This window comes from Pinus tabuliformis, chromosome 7, assembly GCF_031772625.1.
Source record: "Pinus tabuliformis cultivar Carrire ecotype Pingquan chromosome 7, CPIR1, whole genome shotgun sequence".
In the NCBI taxonomy this organism is placed as follows: Eukaryota; Viridiplantae; Streptophyta; class Pinopsida; order Pinales; family Pinaceae; genus Pinus; species Pinus tabuliformis.
Window position 1 is genome coordinate 712,687,902 of NC_142293.1, and position 13,946 is coordinate 712,701,847.

A 13,946-nucleotide genomic window follows, 5' to 3' on the forward strand; every position below is an offset into this window, starting at 1 on the left:
TTCCAACTGTTGGAGGAACTGGTAGGAGGTCTAGCAGTGGGGTGCAACTTCATGTGTTCAACTAGTTAACTAATAAATCAGCCATAATTAACTCATGCATGCATGAAATTCGAGTTACCCAGTTGAGGTTGGAGTTCAAGGGTAGTGTACTATTAGTTGTATAATTTTCTGAGTTGTACAGGTGGTGCATGCAGTTAGAGAAAGGCCTCTATGGATTGCGCAATTGAGGATGGGGATTTAATAAATTAAGAGGGGGTTGAATCCTTACGAAACAACTCAAGGAAATGTGAGCTTAATAGACAACAAAATTGGCTAAATATTGGCCAGAGTCATCTTCTGAGCCAATGAGATAGATTATACTTGTGCAGAGATTGTTCAGGTTGAACAAGCATTTTATTTTGTCTCTATTTTTCTGATCTAATGCAATATATAGATAGGAAAGGGTTTTGAGCAACAATCTTTCCCCTTAGATAAATATCTGAGCATATGTGATTGAATCTTGTCTCATGTTTTGTGATTTCTCGATCAATTAATTGTTTTTGTTGATGAGTAGAGTAGATTCAAGTCTTTTGTTTTAGAATATTACATAATAATTTTGAATCTACAAGTAATTTCTACATGGTATTAGTGCAGAAATCAAAATAGAAGAGAATAATTCGAGTTTGTCTTTGCAGGTAAATCAAATTTGCAGTATCATTCTTCAGAGCCAGCAGGATATCGTTAGGGTGGCAAGAAGAAAGACTTGTTGAAGATTAAATGTTTTCACTGTCATGAGATGGGATACTATGCCATGAAGTGTACGCACAAGAAGGCTGGCAAGAAACCCTTAGGAGGAGCATCGAGTGAAGCTCTAACTTCACAATTAGAGTTGGATTTCACACTCATTATAGGCATGGTGACATATGTGATGGGTAGTGTGTGGTATTTGGATAGTGGAGTGTTAGTATGAAAATTCTTAGCAAGTGTACCAAAAATAATTCACTTAAGTCACTGGTGACAAGTGACCCTAATAACAATATGTGGTTGCATATGATTTAGATCTGCAATAATTAAACAAGAAAAACCCTACAGTAAAAATATATATGCAATCTAGAAGAATAAACAAAAATAGATATCCAATGTAATAACCCAATATGGAAAGAATTTTAAAATGAATAATATTTATTGATAACACCTGGTGAAGGAGATCTACAAAAAGGGTTTACAAATCCCCCTTCATGGGATGGGTCCTTTGATATCCTTGCACTTCAACAATCCATTTCTCTCTCTCAATATATGAAAAACCCAAAATCAAGGAGTAGAACTCAAATGGGAGCTCGAATGCAAAGTGACGATAGTGGTGATGATGATAGTGATCATGGTGATGAATGACTGGAAAACCCTTTTATTTAGAACAAAGTATTGGGTTGATCTCGAAAATGGGAAATAATAAAATAACATTGACCAAATCAAGATCTCACTATTAGGAATACTTTATTATATTTTTTGGAGAGAGAAAAGATATTCAAAATAGTCAAATATATTTATTTAGAAATAATTAACAAATAAAATGGTTTATTAATTATTTCGTGAGGATTAAGAATGGTACGAAATTGAAATATTTATTAAATAGTGATTTAACAATTATTGAAAAATAGAATAAGGGAATAATAAATAAATATTGATTTATTTAATTATTCCTAGGTGATTTAGTCAAATGTGACAAGGAATAATTATCAAACAATGATTTAATAATTATTCCTAGAGAAAATTAAATAAATTATGATTTATTCAATTATTCTCATGGGGTTTTTAAAATTTAATCAGAAATAATTTAATAAAAATGGGTTACTAAATTATTTCCCATGGTGAAAGTGATTTTACTATGGTAAAATTAATCCTACATGGTGTATTTCAATCCGCTTAGTTAGAAATGGCTAGGTGATCATTTTTTGGTGATAGCAGATTGACCCCCAACGTATGAGCGTTAGGAGAAAACTGTATGACCAAAATACATTGTAGGCTACACTTCCACGAGACACCAAGGGGGTGTTAGAGAGAGAGAGAGGGAGATACAACTAAAGCAATGCAAGGAAGGATGGAGGAATGGAGGGGGCGAGACCTACTTAATTGATATAGGTCTCCTTTTATTTTGGAGTACATGTTCTCAAATGAGGCAGGGGAGGCATACCCATACCTTCCGAGATAAACAAGTACAAAGAATAATGGTGAGCCTAGTAATGTGGGACTGAGATACAAAGTACATGACACATGATATTATGACATAATGGGCGAGAAAATAATACAATGAATCCCATATACACATTGTGCTTAGAAAGACATAGGCCAAGACTAAATACAATAACATCTGAGTACATGAGACATAATTCCCCTCAAGCTGACATGGTGAGGGGGGATCACAACCAAATAAGCCTTGTTGAACAGGAAAGGGATCTGAAGATCTGAATGGATAATTAGAAGGAGACGTGCATGCTATGGGTGTTGCAAGTGGCTGAACCAAACCCATCAAATATGCACAACTGCATCTGAGGTTGGATCAACATCTGAGGTCATCCAGGCATGTGGGGGGCTACTTGAAGGGTCACCCCCTCATAAGGTCTGGAACATCTCACAAACACCCCAAAATCGCTGGTGTAATCATTTGGATCACCAGACCATCAAGTGTATGATTGTACCTCGATTTGAGTCATTATGCTGGGGGCATGCAGACTTATAACAAGCATAGTTTTTTGTTTCAAGCTTGTTTAAACATGAAACCAAATCCAAGCAGAGTTCTCCATGGTTCAAGCTTTTGTAAAAATGAACCCATACCCGATTTACATCTCGTGATTGCCGTTTTTATCAGCTAAATTCTGCTAGATGATCCTTGGTTGTTTCATCCCATCGACACCATCTCTTTAGCTGATCATATGCTTTCACTTGGTTGTTTTTTCCTTTCTTGAGGAATCACAGCGATGACTGGTTTTATTAGCCAGCCTCTTGACCATTACATGTTTTGAGCAGTTCCACCATTGTCGAAACTAGTTTCTACCCTTTATACCACTTGTTCCTCTAGGAAAAGTCCTCTTTAAGCTCTTTTCCGACTTAAAAGACGAAAATATTGCCGAGTTATTCCTTTGACTCGTTAAACGAAATAAAAGGCGGTCCACTTTGAGCTCTTTTTTGACTGTATAAACATAAAAAGATTGCTAGACTTTTTTCGTTTCAAGTTCGATATTGGTTACGAAACGACGTGTCTTCAATCACTTTTCTACTTTTTCGGATTGAGGCCACTATTTACGAAAATTACTCCTTGATCGTAATGGTCAAGCGATCCCTCCTATATTATTTTATTCTTTTTTGGACCTGAGGGATTATTTATGAAAAAGTACCCCCATGGAGTTTTCTTAAGTTTTTCTTCTAACTCCCTAAAATTGAAAAACACCGAGTTTTTCCTATACTGGACTCGTTAAAATTTAACAGTAAAGGACCTATTCAATTTTAAACAAGAACGAACCACTCCTTCTTAGGGTTCGAATTTTAAACTAAGTTGGACTCATCTGAAGGATGAGCTTATAAACAAGCAAATGTTATCCTCCTCAAGCTTGTCAAAAATAAAGAGGTACTTGCCAGAAATGGTGGGGGAAAAGAGAGAAAAATGAACCTGTTTGTTACACTTTGTTTTTTAGAAAAGCCATTAACCACTCTTGAACACGACACTTTTTGTTCACCTGGGTTGGGAAAATCCTTTGCCTAACAGTTAATCAAACCACATTGAAAGTATTCAGCCGGTTTCTGGGTATTAGCTTTGGGTCAATTGTCACCAAGCCATCTGCAGTGTCGTTATGTGTTCAAGAGAACAGTTCAAACAAACCATTCATCTGCAAGATATCTGTCATCCATTTTGACCATCCCTGAGTTAGTCCTTGCCAATATATTTCTTCAAAACTTGATCTATGATTTCGTGTTGTGGGCTTGCCTACGACGGATCGCTTTCTATCGACTTCAGCTCATTATCTAGGAAGTTGATCTAGAAATCGTTAGTACCTTGAAATCTACATGCACTAATGGCAGGTTTCTCGCCTTCAATGATAGGTTGCATCATTCACCTTCGATCGAATGATTCTATGATATGTTCGACTTCAGCTCATTTATTCACATTTCATGGATTGTACTGAGTACTTTGAGAGCCACTGACATTATTGGTGGTTTCTCTCACACTTATTGACAGTCCATATCATTGATTGGCAATCAAGTGGTTTCTACCATGTTCGACTTCGACACATTCATTCACATGGATAGAATCGTACTAGTTCGGGAAGCAGAAATCAAGACCCTGGATCTAGTTTCTACCATCCAGGCTACGAGGAATTTTGTTATTCATTATACAGTGGACTATTCATAAACATATGGTTGCATCCATACTGTGTCTACAAATGTCTATACTCTTGATGTATTACAAAATCATTCCTGTATCAGAACAGTTTAGTCAGTTTTTTAGTCAGTTTTGATCTAAGTATGGGAATGCCTACCTCAGTGATTATATATATATATATATATATATATATATATATATATATATATATATATATATATATATATATATATATATATATATATATATATATATATATATATTGCATTGAATGTTTTTATAGGTTCCGATTGGGGTGTCCACAAGATGATCCTTGAAATGATAAAATACTTCACTCTTCATACATGACAGACTCTATCTTCATCTATTATAGAGTTTGCACTTTAGGGGGCAATCTGTTGCACTGAAAATTGTCACCTTGACATTCTGCTATCTGTGTGAGTTCATTACCACTCATACTTTCCTCCTCTACAAGTCTAAAACATTAGTTCATCATATCAAGTCTTCAAAATAAGAGAAAAGCTCTCAAAAGTTTTTAAAACTATGGTTCCGCACTTTCTCTTTGTCTTACCTACGGTCCCGCAACTAATGGTCATGTCTCCAGTGCACCTGACCGCACTGTCTTTGTGTTAAAGGTATGGACCCCTGTAAAAGTTAAAAAGGCGCAAGTATATTATGAAAAAACTCACTTTCAGTTATTTCTAGAGGCTTCTGGAAGGAATCTTGAGGTGGCAATTTCACTCTTTTAAGGTTCATGTATCCCATACCTTAAGGAGCTAATCCCTTGATGTGAGGAGCTTATCCCTTTGAAGGAGGATTCTATCCCTTCATAGGTGGACTAGTAACCTCCTCATCTGCACTATAAAAAGAGGCATTGAGCTGGTTACTTGGGAGTTAGAAGCTTAATATTTTTGAGGTAAAATGCTGCTGGAACTCAGTCTTCTTTAGTTAGGAAAGATTACATACCTCTAAGATCTCATTTGGAAGAGTGCAAGACTTGTCAAAGTAAAGGAAATTCTTGCTTCAGACCCCAGGAAGAACTTGTTCAACATCAAGGCTGAAAAGGTTGTAAAGTTTTTCTACTATTCAAAGTTAATACAAATATATTTGTTTTTCTCAATAAGCTGTTAATTCATGGTTTATTTTATGGATTCCTTGATCACCATAATAGACATGATTTCTAATATTTGCTATGCAAGTGCTATTTAATGTTTTTTGTTTGTGATTGCAGGTCTTCAGAGGTAACTCGTTCGAATGACTAGAAGATGACTACTACGAACAAGCAGTGTATTAAGGTAGGATCTTAACACCTTTGTAGTATTTACTTATAGATCGCATATGTCTAGAGAAATATAGGTTTGTTTGTCTATTTGTTGCTAGACTATCTTCTGATACTAGGGAGATCTGTCTTGCTCGCAAGATCGATTTATCCAGCCAACAAATTGGCGACTCCACTGGGGAACGAATTTGATTTTTGATTTTCCTTTGTTTTGACTTGAGAAAATTGTTTTTTTCTGGTTTTTGATTGATGTATACTGGCTTGGGTAGTTTTTAAAGATCGTGAAGTAATTTTTTTTTTGAATTTTTCTGGGGACCGCACTTTGTCTTCACAGACAGAGCAGGCATATCCTCATTTTCCTTGAGTAAACAGTGCGGGACCGCACCTATTGCTTCTTGAGCCTGCGGACCCTGTAAATTTTTTTGAAAAACTTAAGATATCTTCTTCCAGTTAAGTTTAGGTTTGATTTAGGATTCTTAGTGTCTACCCAGATTTGTATTTTTACTATCAAAAATCTCTTGTGAGTGAGTTCCGATAGTATTTTTGTTTTGAATGATTTTCTAGAAGTTTTGCATGCTTGAAGTGGTTGTCACTTTGTCTCTGTAGTGACTCAAAGACTAGAAGCTTGAGAAACCTTAGATCACCTTGGTGTCTTTTTTTCTTCTTGATGAGTCTGACTTGGTTGTGAAATCTATCCTTTGTGAGAAACAGATTTAGTTTTCTCGTTGCAAATCTTTGAACAAACTTTGTTATAAGTTCTGAATTTCATTTTTACAAAATAAAACATATCTTGATGTTTTTTGATTGGTTTGTTGTTCTGTGCAAATGAATCCTTAGTTTACTAAACAGCTAAGTAAAACATTCTCAAAAAAGAATTCAAGCTTTTGTTCAATTAGAGTTTTAAAAAGTTTTTAGATCTCAAAATTAGTTTTTTTTTGTAGTTTTGAGTGTTTTTCTAGAACTTGTAGATCTCTTCTGAAGCAAATTGTTTTTTTGTAGTTTCGAGTTTTGAAAAGTGAAAGGGATTTATTGTGAGAATTAATTATTTTTCTCGTTTTGAGTTTTTATTAAAAAACAAAAATATTTTCTTTCCATTTCCATGTTGAAAGAAAGAATTGTTTCTTAAAGTATTGCATTCTCGAACTCTTTCTTTTAGCTAGAAGTTCATTGAAAGAAAAACAAATTGTTTATCATTTTAGGTGCATTTTTTTAGTGTGTTTGGAGTCAAGTCTTCACACCACCAAAGTTTCATTTCCATACCTATTGGCTTAAAGAACAACCCATAAAAGCAACGCTTAATTAAAATTGATCTAGTAATCTTTTCTATTTCTAGGGCTCTTATCACCAATATAGCTTAGGGAGTAATTAACTGTCCAAGATAGTTAAAACAAACAAGTAATATCTTGGAATAGGGAGTAATTAATTGTCCAAGATAGTTAAAACAAACAAGTAGATACATCTTGCGATAGGAAATAAATCCAATTGTAATTGATACATTCTGGGAATCTTCTCTTAAAGGAGTCAATCACGATATCATGTCCGAACCTTTGAGATAATCAATTCTGTTTCATTGGGAAAGATAGAAGATCTGCACATATTGTAAGCGGTAAACCTCGAATTAACCATTGTCAAGGAGCCTGGGGTCACTTGTTGGTAAACCTTGGATTTACCATGTCGAGGAGCCTTCAAGGGTATTGAGCTCTGTTACTCTGCCCTTACGCATAGAATCGGATCGTAGTCTGTTCCCCCAGTGGTATTTTTTGCTGTTGGTAACCTTAGTGTCCATAAACTTAAGATTATTTCCTAAGGCGATGGTGAAGGAAAGATCTCACTGTACCTCGAGTAGACTTCGAATAGACTCACTTGGACTCTCTAGGCGGTTCTCTTCACTCGAGATGGTTTTGTGAAGAAACTTGTGCCAGTTTGTTTCATTAAGCAGGTTGTCGGGGTAACTGTTCCAACTGCCCTTTCTGTATTAAACTTCTACTAAGTTGGATTTCATCACCAAATAGTGTTTTTAGTACGGGAAGTTACTGTTTGTGCGTGGTTTGAACTCTTAAATTTTTTAGGCGTGTGATTCAGCTGTTTGTTTCTTTAGATACTTTAGGTGTTTTTATTGAAATTTTCTTTGTTTGCGTGTGGTTAATTAATATTTAGTCGTGGCCGAATTACCGAGACAATCTCGTAGACTTCAGGGGAAACCTCCTGAGTATACACCAAGCCAACTTGAAGGGTTGCAAGCTCTCGTATCACCTAGTGACAATAGAGATGGATCACTAGAAGCCGAAGAGTCATCTCTAATTGTTCATCCTGATTATCAAATACAAACAACAGAGTATATTCAAGAGCCAATTTCATCTTCTGAAGTTACTGGTAGTATTTCTCCTTCTAGTGAATTAGCTAAAGAACCTGAAATTTCTGGGCTTGACACTGAACCTGCTGTTTTGGAACCATCTTCAGGATTTGTTACTCCAACCTCTAGTGATCTTGGTTCACCTAGGGTAAGAAATATCATTAATCAAAATCTTCCTTCTAGCCTCATTTCTATTGAAGAACTTGTCAGTCCAAACAAAGACGCAACTCTTCTTGAAAACCAACAGACTTTAAATATTAGGGAGCGTGAATCAATATTCTACAGTCCTTTTAGGAGTGACGCTTGGTATTTATCATTGACAAATGTTTTAGAAAACCCGGGTCTTAGTTTTTCACCACCTCGAATTCCTTTTCACCCTACACTAAGAGGTTATTATCCTTCATCAATCATGTCAAAACAGTCATCTATGTTTTCCCAATCACCGAAACATTTTTATACGGCAGTCCTTCTGTTCCTTCGGGGTACCAGTCACTTTCTGGTACTTTTTCAGGAGCAACTCCTCAATCTGGTAGTAATGGAACTCAAACATTGAATGCAGAGCAAATCCTTATGATGTTTGGTAGTATTCCAAATACTCAACCTCAAGGTAGTCAGTTACCACCTGGGGGGCAACCCCAAGGTAGTCAATTACCACCTGGGGGGCAACCTCAATGTAGTTAGTTACCGCCTAGGGGGCAACCCCAAGGTAGTCAATTTTCGCCTGGAGGGCTACCTCAAGGTTTTCAACCTTTAGGACAGTACATACCCCAAGGTCAACCCCAGAATTAGCATATTCCTCAGGATGCTTATCAACCCTAGATTTAGTACATGCCTCAGGGTTATCTTCCTCAAGGTCAGTACCCAACTCAAGGTTTCCAACCGCCTTCTAGTCAATCATTTTTAAAAGGATCTTGAAATGTACCACTTAATTATCAGCCCTACGTTCAATCAGGTTATGGTCCTCCATATGCACAACCTTTTATGGGTCCATACCTTGGAACGAACATGGTGTGGAATCCATCTCAAACTCAACAGACTATGCAACCTAATGTGCAGTTACCTAAACAACCTGCACAGACTTTGGTTTCTGGTCCAACCCAGCAACCTGTCCAACATACTGTTCAAATCTCTGCACTTGGTTTAGTTCAGCAGCTTGGGCCTAACACAGCTCAGACTCCGCCTCAAACTGCTGCAACTACGACAACTTCTGTTCAACCTAACTTACTTGTTTCTAGAGTATCTGTAGCTCTGTTTTCTACTATCCCTGCATCAATGCAAATTCCTTAAGTCTCTATGCCACAGTCAGGACCTACAGTTTAGAATTCGGTCCAGATGTCTGCAAGACAAGCTGGTCCAAGTACGATTTCCATAAGTCAACTGCAATTCATCTATCAACTGTACTAGCGACAATATCAATTCGGTCCTACTGTACAAAACCTAGTTTATCAATATCAACCGTATCCTGGCTATACTTATCAATAGCCTCAACAACCCCAGTTTGGTATAATTAATCTTGGTTTCCCAGGAGGTTATAACATTCCTAATTCAAATCCGATTCTAGGTTATCCTGGATATCCTCCTCCTAGAACTGGTCTCATTACTCAAGGTTTTCGTGACCCTAACTGTCAGTTACTATTTATTGCAACTTTGGATTTACCTGATTTGTTGCGCCTTACAAATGATCTGATTTACTATCTTCTGTATTGGCTGCCAATGCCTAGTGATATCCCAAAATTCGAGGGTAAGTTAGGAGAGTATCTGTCAAATCACGTTATGACTTATCACCTCTAGTGTGCATCTAATTCAATCATTGATGATTCAATTTGATTGCATTTTTTTCAATGAACTCTTATTGGTCTTGCTGCCAAATGGTACATTGAGTTACCACGAGGCTCTTTTAATAATTTCAATTAGTTAGCCACTGCTTGCTTAACTCATTTTCAATTGCCTGTCAGTTACGACAATGGCACGGCTGTTAAATTCATTGAAACAATCCATGTCCACATATATTTATGATCATATTCATGAATGGCGACGTAGAAGGCATTTAGTGAAAGTTTTCATTCCAGATCAAATTTTAGTGGAATGGTTCATTAAATCATTGTTACCCAAAATCACTAAAGATGTAGCTAAGGGAGGAGTTGTCACTGAAGAGCAAGTCATTGCTCAGGCTCAGTACCTTGACCTCGTCTATACGTAGTTAGGTACTTTACATGAAAAAATCCCTGATCTTCCAAAACACGGTCAAATAACTGCAGCTTCTTCAGGGTCTCATGCCATTGATGGTATGATTGGTTCAGTTAGTACTAAATGTAAGAAGAAATCTTCAAAGAATTCTTCTCCTATAATAACTTTACCTGATTCCCTGAAAGGAGATTCTTCTGTTGAAGTTTCTATTGACATCCATGTCATAGAATCATCTATGACCAAATCATAATCCGGTAGTAAAGAGAAGGGGAAGAAGAAAAACAAACAAAATTCAAAAGATAAAACGGATAAAAATGAATCTACTAACGAAAAACAGAAACCTCGCTATCCTTGTTTCATTTGCGACGAGGATCATTTTACCAAAGAATGCCCACATCGAGCAGAGGTTTCGAAATTTGTTAAAGGTTCTCAAACGCCTACTGTCTTGAAGGATCATTTTCCTACTCAAGATAGTAATATGATTGGCTCTTCCTCGAATGCCTCAAAATAACCCATTATGATGATGTCTCATGTCTGGATTGTGACACAATCGCAAGATTATGGTAGTAAAAATACTATTGGTGGTAAAGAAGCAGAATCTTCTAATTCAAACACATCAACTACACCTCCTCCTAGTTCTGATCCAATACAGATCGAGAAACCCAACCCTGACTTAGTAATCAAAATGCTTGCTAAAGGTGTACTTCGGTAACCAGCTTTCAATCCACATGCGAGAGCTGCTTAGAATTACAAGGCTTAGCTATTTCCCCTTCAGCAATGTCGGCTTTGGAAGTGCTGCAATCGTGCACAGCACAACGTAAATTACTATTGTCTGCTATAGGAGCTGTCAATATTCAGGATTCGAACCTAATAATATTTGATTTAGAGAATAGTACACCCCGCCTACCTCATTAAATGGCATTCCAGATTCCAGTTTTAGTCAAAAACAGACCTTGCTTTCGGACTGTGATTGATGAAGGGGCTTTTACGTGTATTATGTTGATACATTGTTGGAAATTGCTTGGTTCTCCCACACTCAATCAGTCTTCAACAATTCTAAAGGCTTTTGATGGCTGAGGGTTCCATCCTTTTGGTATTTTTGAGGATTTACCTATAGGGGTCGAAGGCAAAACCGTAAATCTAGATGTGAAAGTGGTTGATGCCCCTCTAGATTACAAACTTCTCCTGGGTTGCAGTTGGTCTTATGCTATGACTGCTATTGTTTCATCAGTCTTTCGGCTTATCAAGTTTCCTCATAATGGAAAGATTGTTATGATAGTCTAGCTGACTTATTTCTCATCCGACCCAGCCTCTACAGATAGTATTCAGTACATCGGTAAAATGACTATCCCTTACAAGGATGTTGGCGTAGGTTTGATTAAAGATTCTGGTTTACTGGGAACTTTTTCCTTCCGTCCTCCTAACGTATCGCCTTCTCTTGAAAATATTCATATGAGTTCATCGAATATTGTTACTTTTGGTGATCCTTGGTTCGTACCTTCCGATTCTGAGGTGGATTCATTTGATGGCTCGATGCCCTAGAGTCCCTTTGAAATTGCATATCAGGCTGTACAGTCGTTTTTTGATTCCTGTTCAACCTCGAGGATAGTTTGATCTTGTGCCAACCTCGTTAAAAAATGAAACAAGGATCATGGAGCATAGCAGGGAAAATTTTAAGAACCCCCCCTAAATTTATAAATATAATAAATGGGCAAATCTCCATGGTATATAGGAAAAATGGAAGGCGATTTTATCAATAATATAATATGTATATATAATTTTTTGGCGAATCTCTCACCAGGCATGGCGAATATTTTACTCAATTATAAAATCTTGTAAGATCTTGGCGAGTCTTTCACTAAATAATAAAACTTTGTAAAGTCCTAGTGAATCTTAGCATAGGCTACATGCTGGTTTAATTCCCCCATTTAAATAGGCTACATTCCAGGTGAATACCATGGGTCAATACCATGTGCCATTTTTATTTTTATTAATTCTAATATTAGGGTTAAATACCATGTGCCATTTTGGTGAATACCATGGGTCAATACCATGTGCCATTTTTATTTTTATTAATTCTAATATTAGGGTTAATAATGGTTTTTTGCATGGTATTAATAACAATCTAGTCCATGGTATTTGTCTCATAGTATTTTGGCCATAGGTTTCACCTAAATATAACCCATTTTTTGAGTGTTCGTAAATATAAGGTGACTTATGAGTAAATATAAAAAAATGTTTTATTTGTTTACCATACCTCTCGTTTATTTATATTTTTATTAATTTACCATACCTCTTTTACAAATATGGTATTTGGCCCATAGGATTCACTTAAATAAAACCTCTTTCTTGAGCCTTCATAAATAGAACGAGGGTTATGAACTAGATATAAAAAGAGGTTTTATTTATTTACGATACGTCTAGTTTATTTATATTTTTATTTATTTACCATACCTTTAGAACGAGGGTTATGGACTAAATATAAAAAGAGGTTTTATTTATTTACGATATGTCTAGTTTATTTATATTTTTATTTATTTACCATACCTTTTGAGTAAGTATAAAAAGGCGTTTTATTTATTTACCATACCTCCACTTTACTTATATTTTTATTTGTTCACACCCTTACATGTATATAAGGTGACTTATGGAGTAAATATAATTTTTTATTTATTTATTTACTATACCTCTCATTTATTTATATTTTTATTAATTTACCAAACCTCTTTTATAAATATGGTATTTGGCCCATAGGATTCACTTAAATAAAACCTATTCTTGAAAATGGGCGAATGCATTCACTTAAATAAAACCTATTCTTGAAAATGGGCGAATGGAAGGCTGTAAGTCCTAATTTCAAGGGCTAAATTTACCTTTTTTATCCTCTCCCTTAAAATAAGTTGGGCTATTTGAGGTGATTTGTAAAAATGTACTATGATACAAAATATTCGCCCACTAAAAATTTAAAACCCCTTAATTTCGCCAAAGGGCGAACATTCGCCCCTAAAATTATCCTTGGAGCATAGTTCCTTGTTTTGTGTCAAGCTCGTTAAAAAATGAAACAAGGGTTATGAGGATAGTTCTTTTACTGTGTCAACCTCATTAAAAAATGAAACAACTCCCTTTCCAAATCGAGTCTTTGATTAAGATCTCATAAAATCCAAGTCGAGTCCATCCAACATCTTGAAAGTGAACCTTCATTCCATCCGCCTCGTTGAATGCAATGAAGCTTGGGGGGCATGTACCTCGATTTGAGTCATTATGCTGGGGGCATGCAGACTTATAACAAGCATATTTTTTTGTTTCAAGCTTGTTTAAACATGAAACCGAATCCAAGCAGAGTTCTCCATGGTTCAAGCTTGTGTAAAAATGAACCCATACCTGATTTACATCTCGTGATTGCCGTTTTTATCAGTTAAATTCTGCTAGATGATCCTTGGTTGTTTCATCCCATCGACACCATCTCTTTAGCTGATCATATGCTTTCACTTGGTTGTTTTTTCCTTTCTTGAGGAATCACAGCGATGACTGGTTTTATTAGCCAGCCTCTTGACCATTACATGTTTTGAGCAGTTCCACCATTATCGGAACCAGTTGCTACCCTTTATACCACTCGTTCCTCTATGAAAAGTCCTCTTTAAGCTCTTTTCCGACTTAAAAGATGAAAAGCTTGCCGAGTTATTCCTTTTGATTCGTTAAACTAAATAAAAGGTGGTCCACTTTGAGCTCTTTTCTGACCGTATAAATGTGAAAATATTGTCGGACTTTTGTCG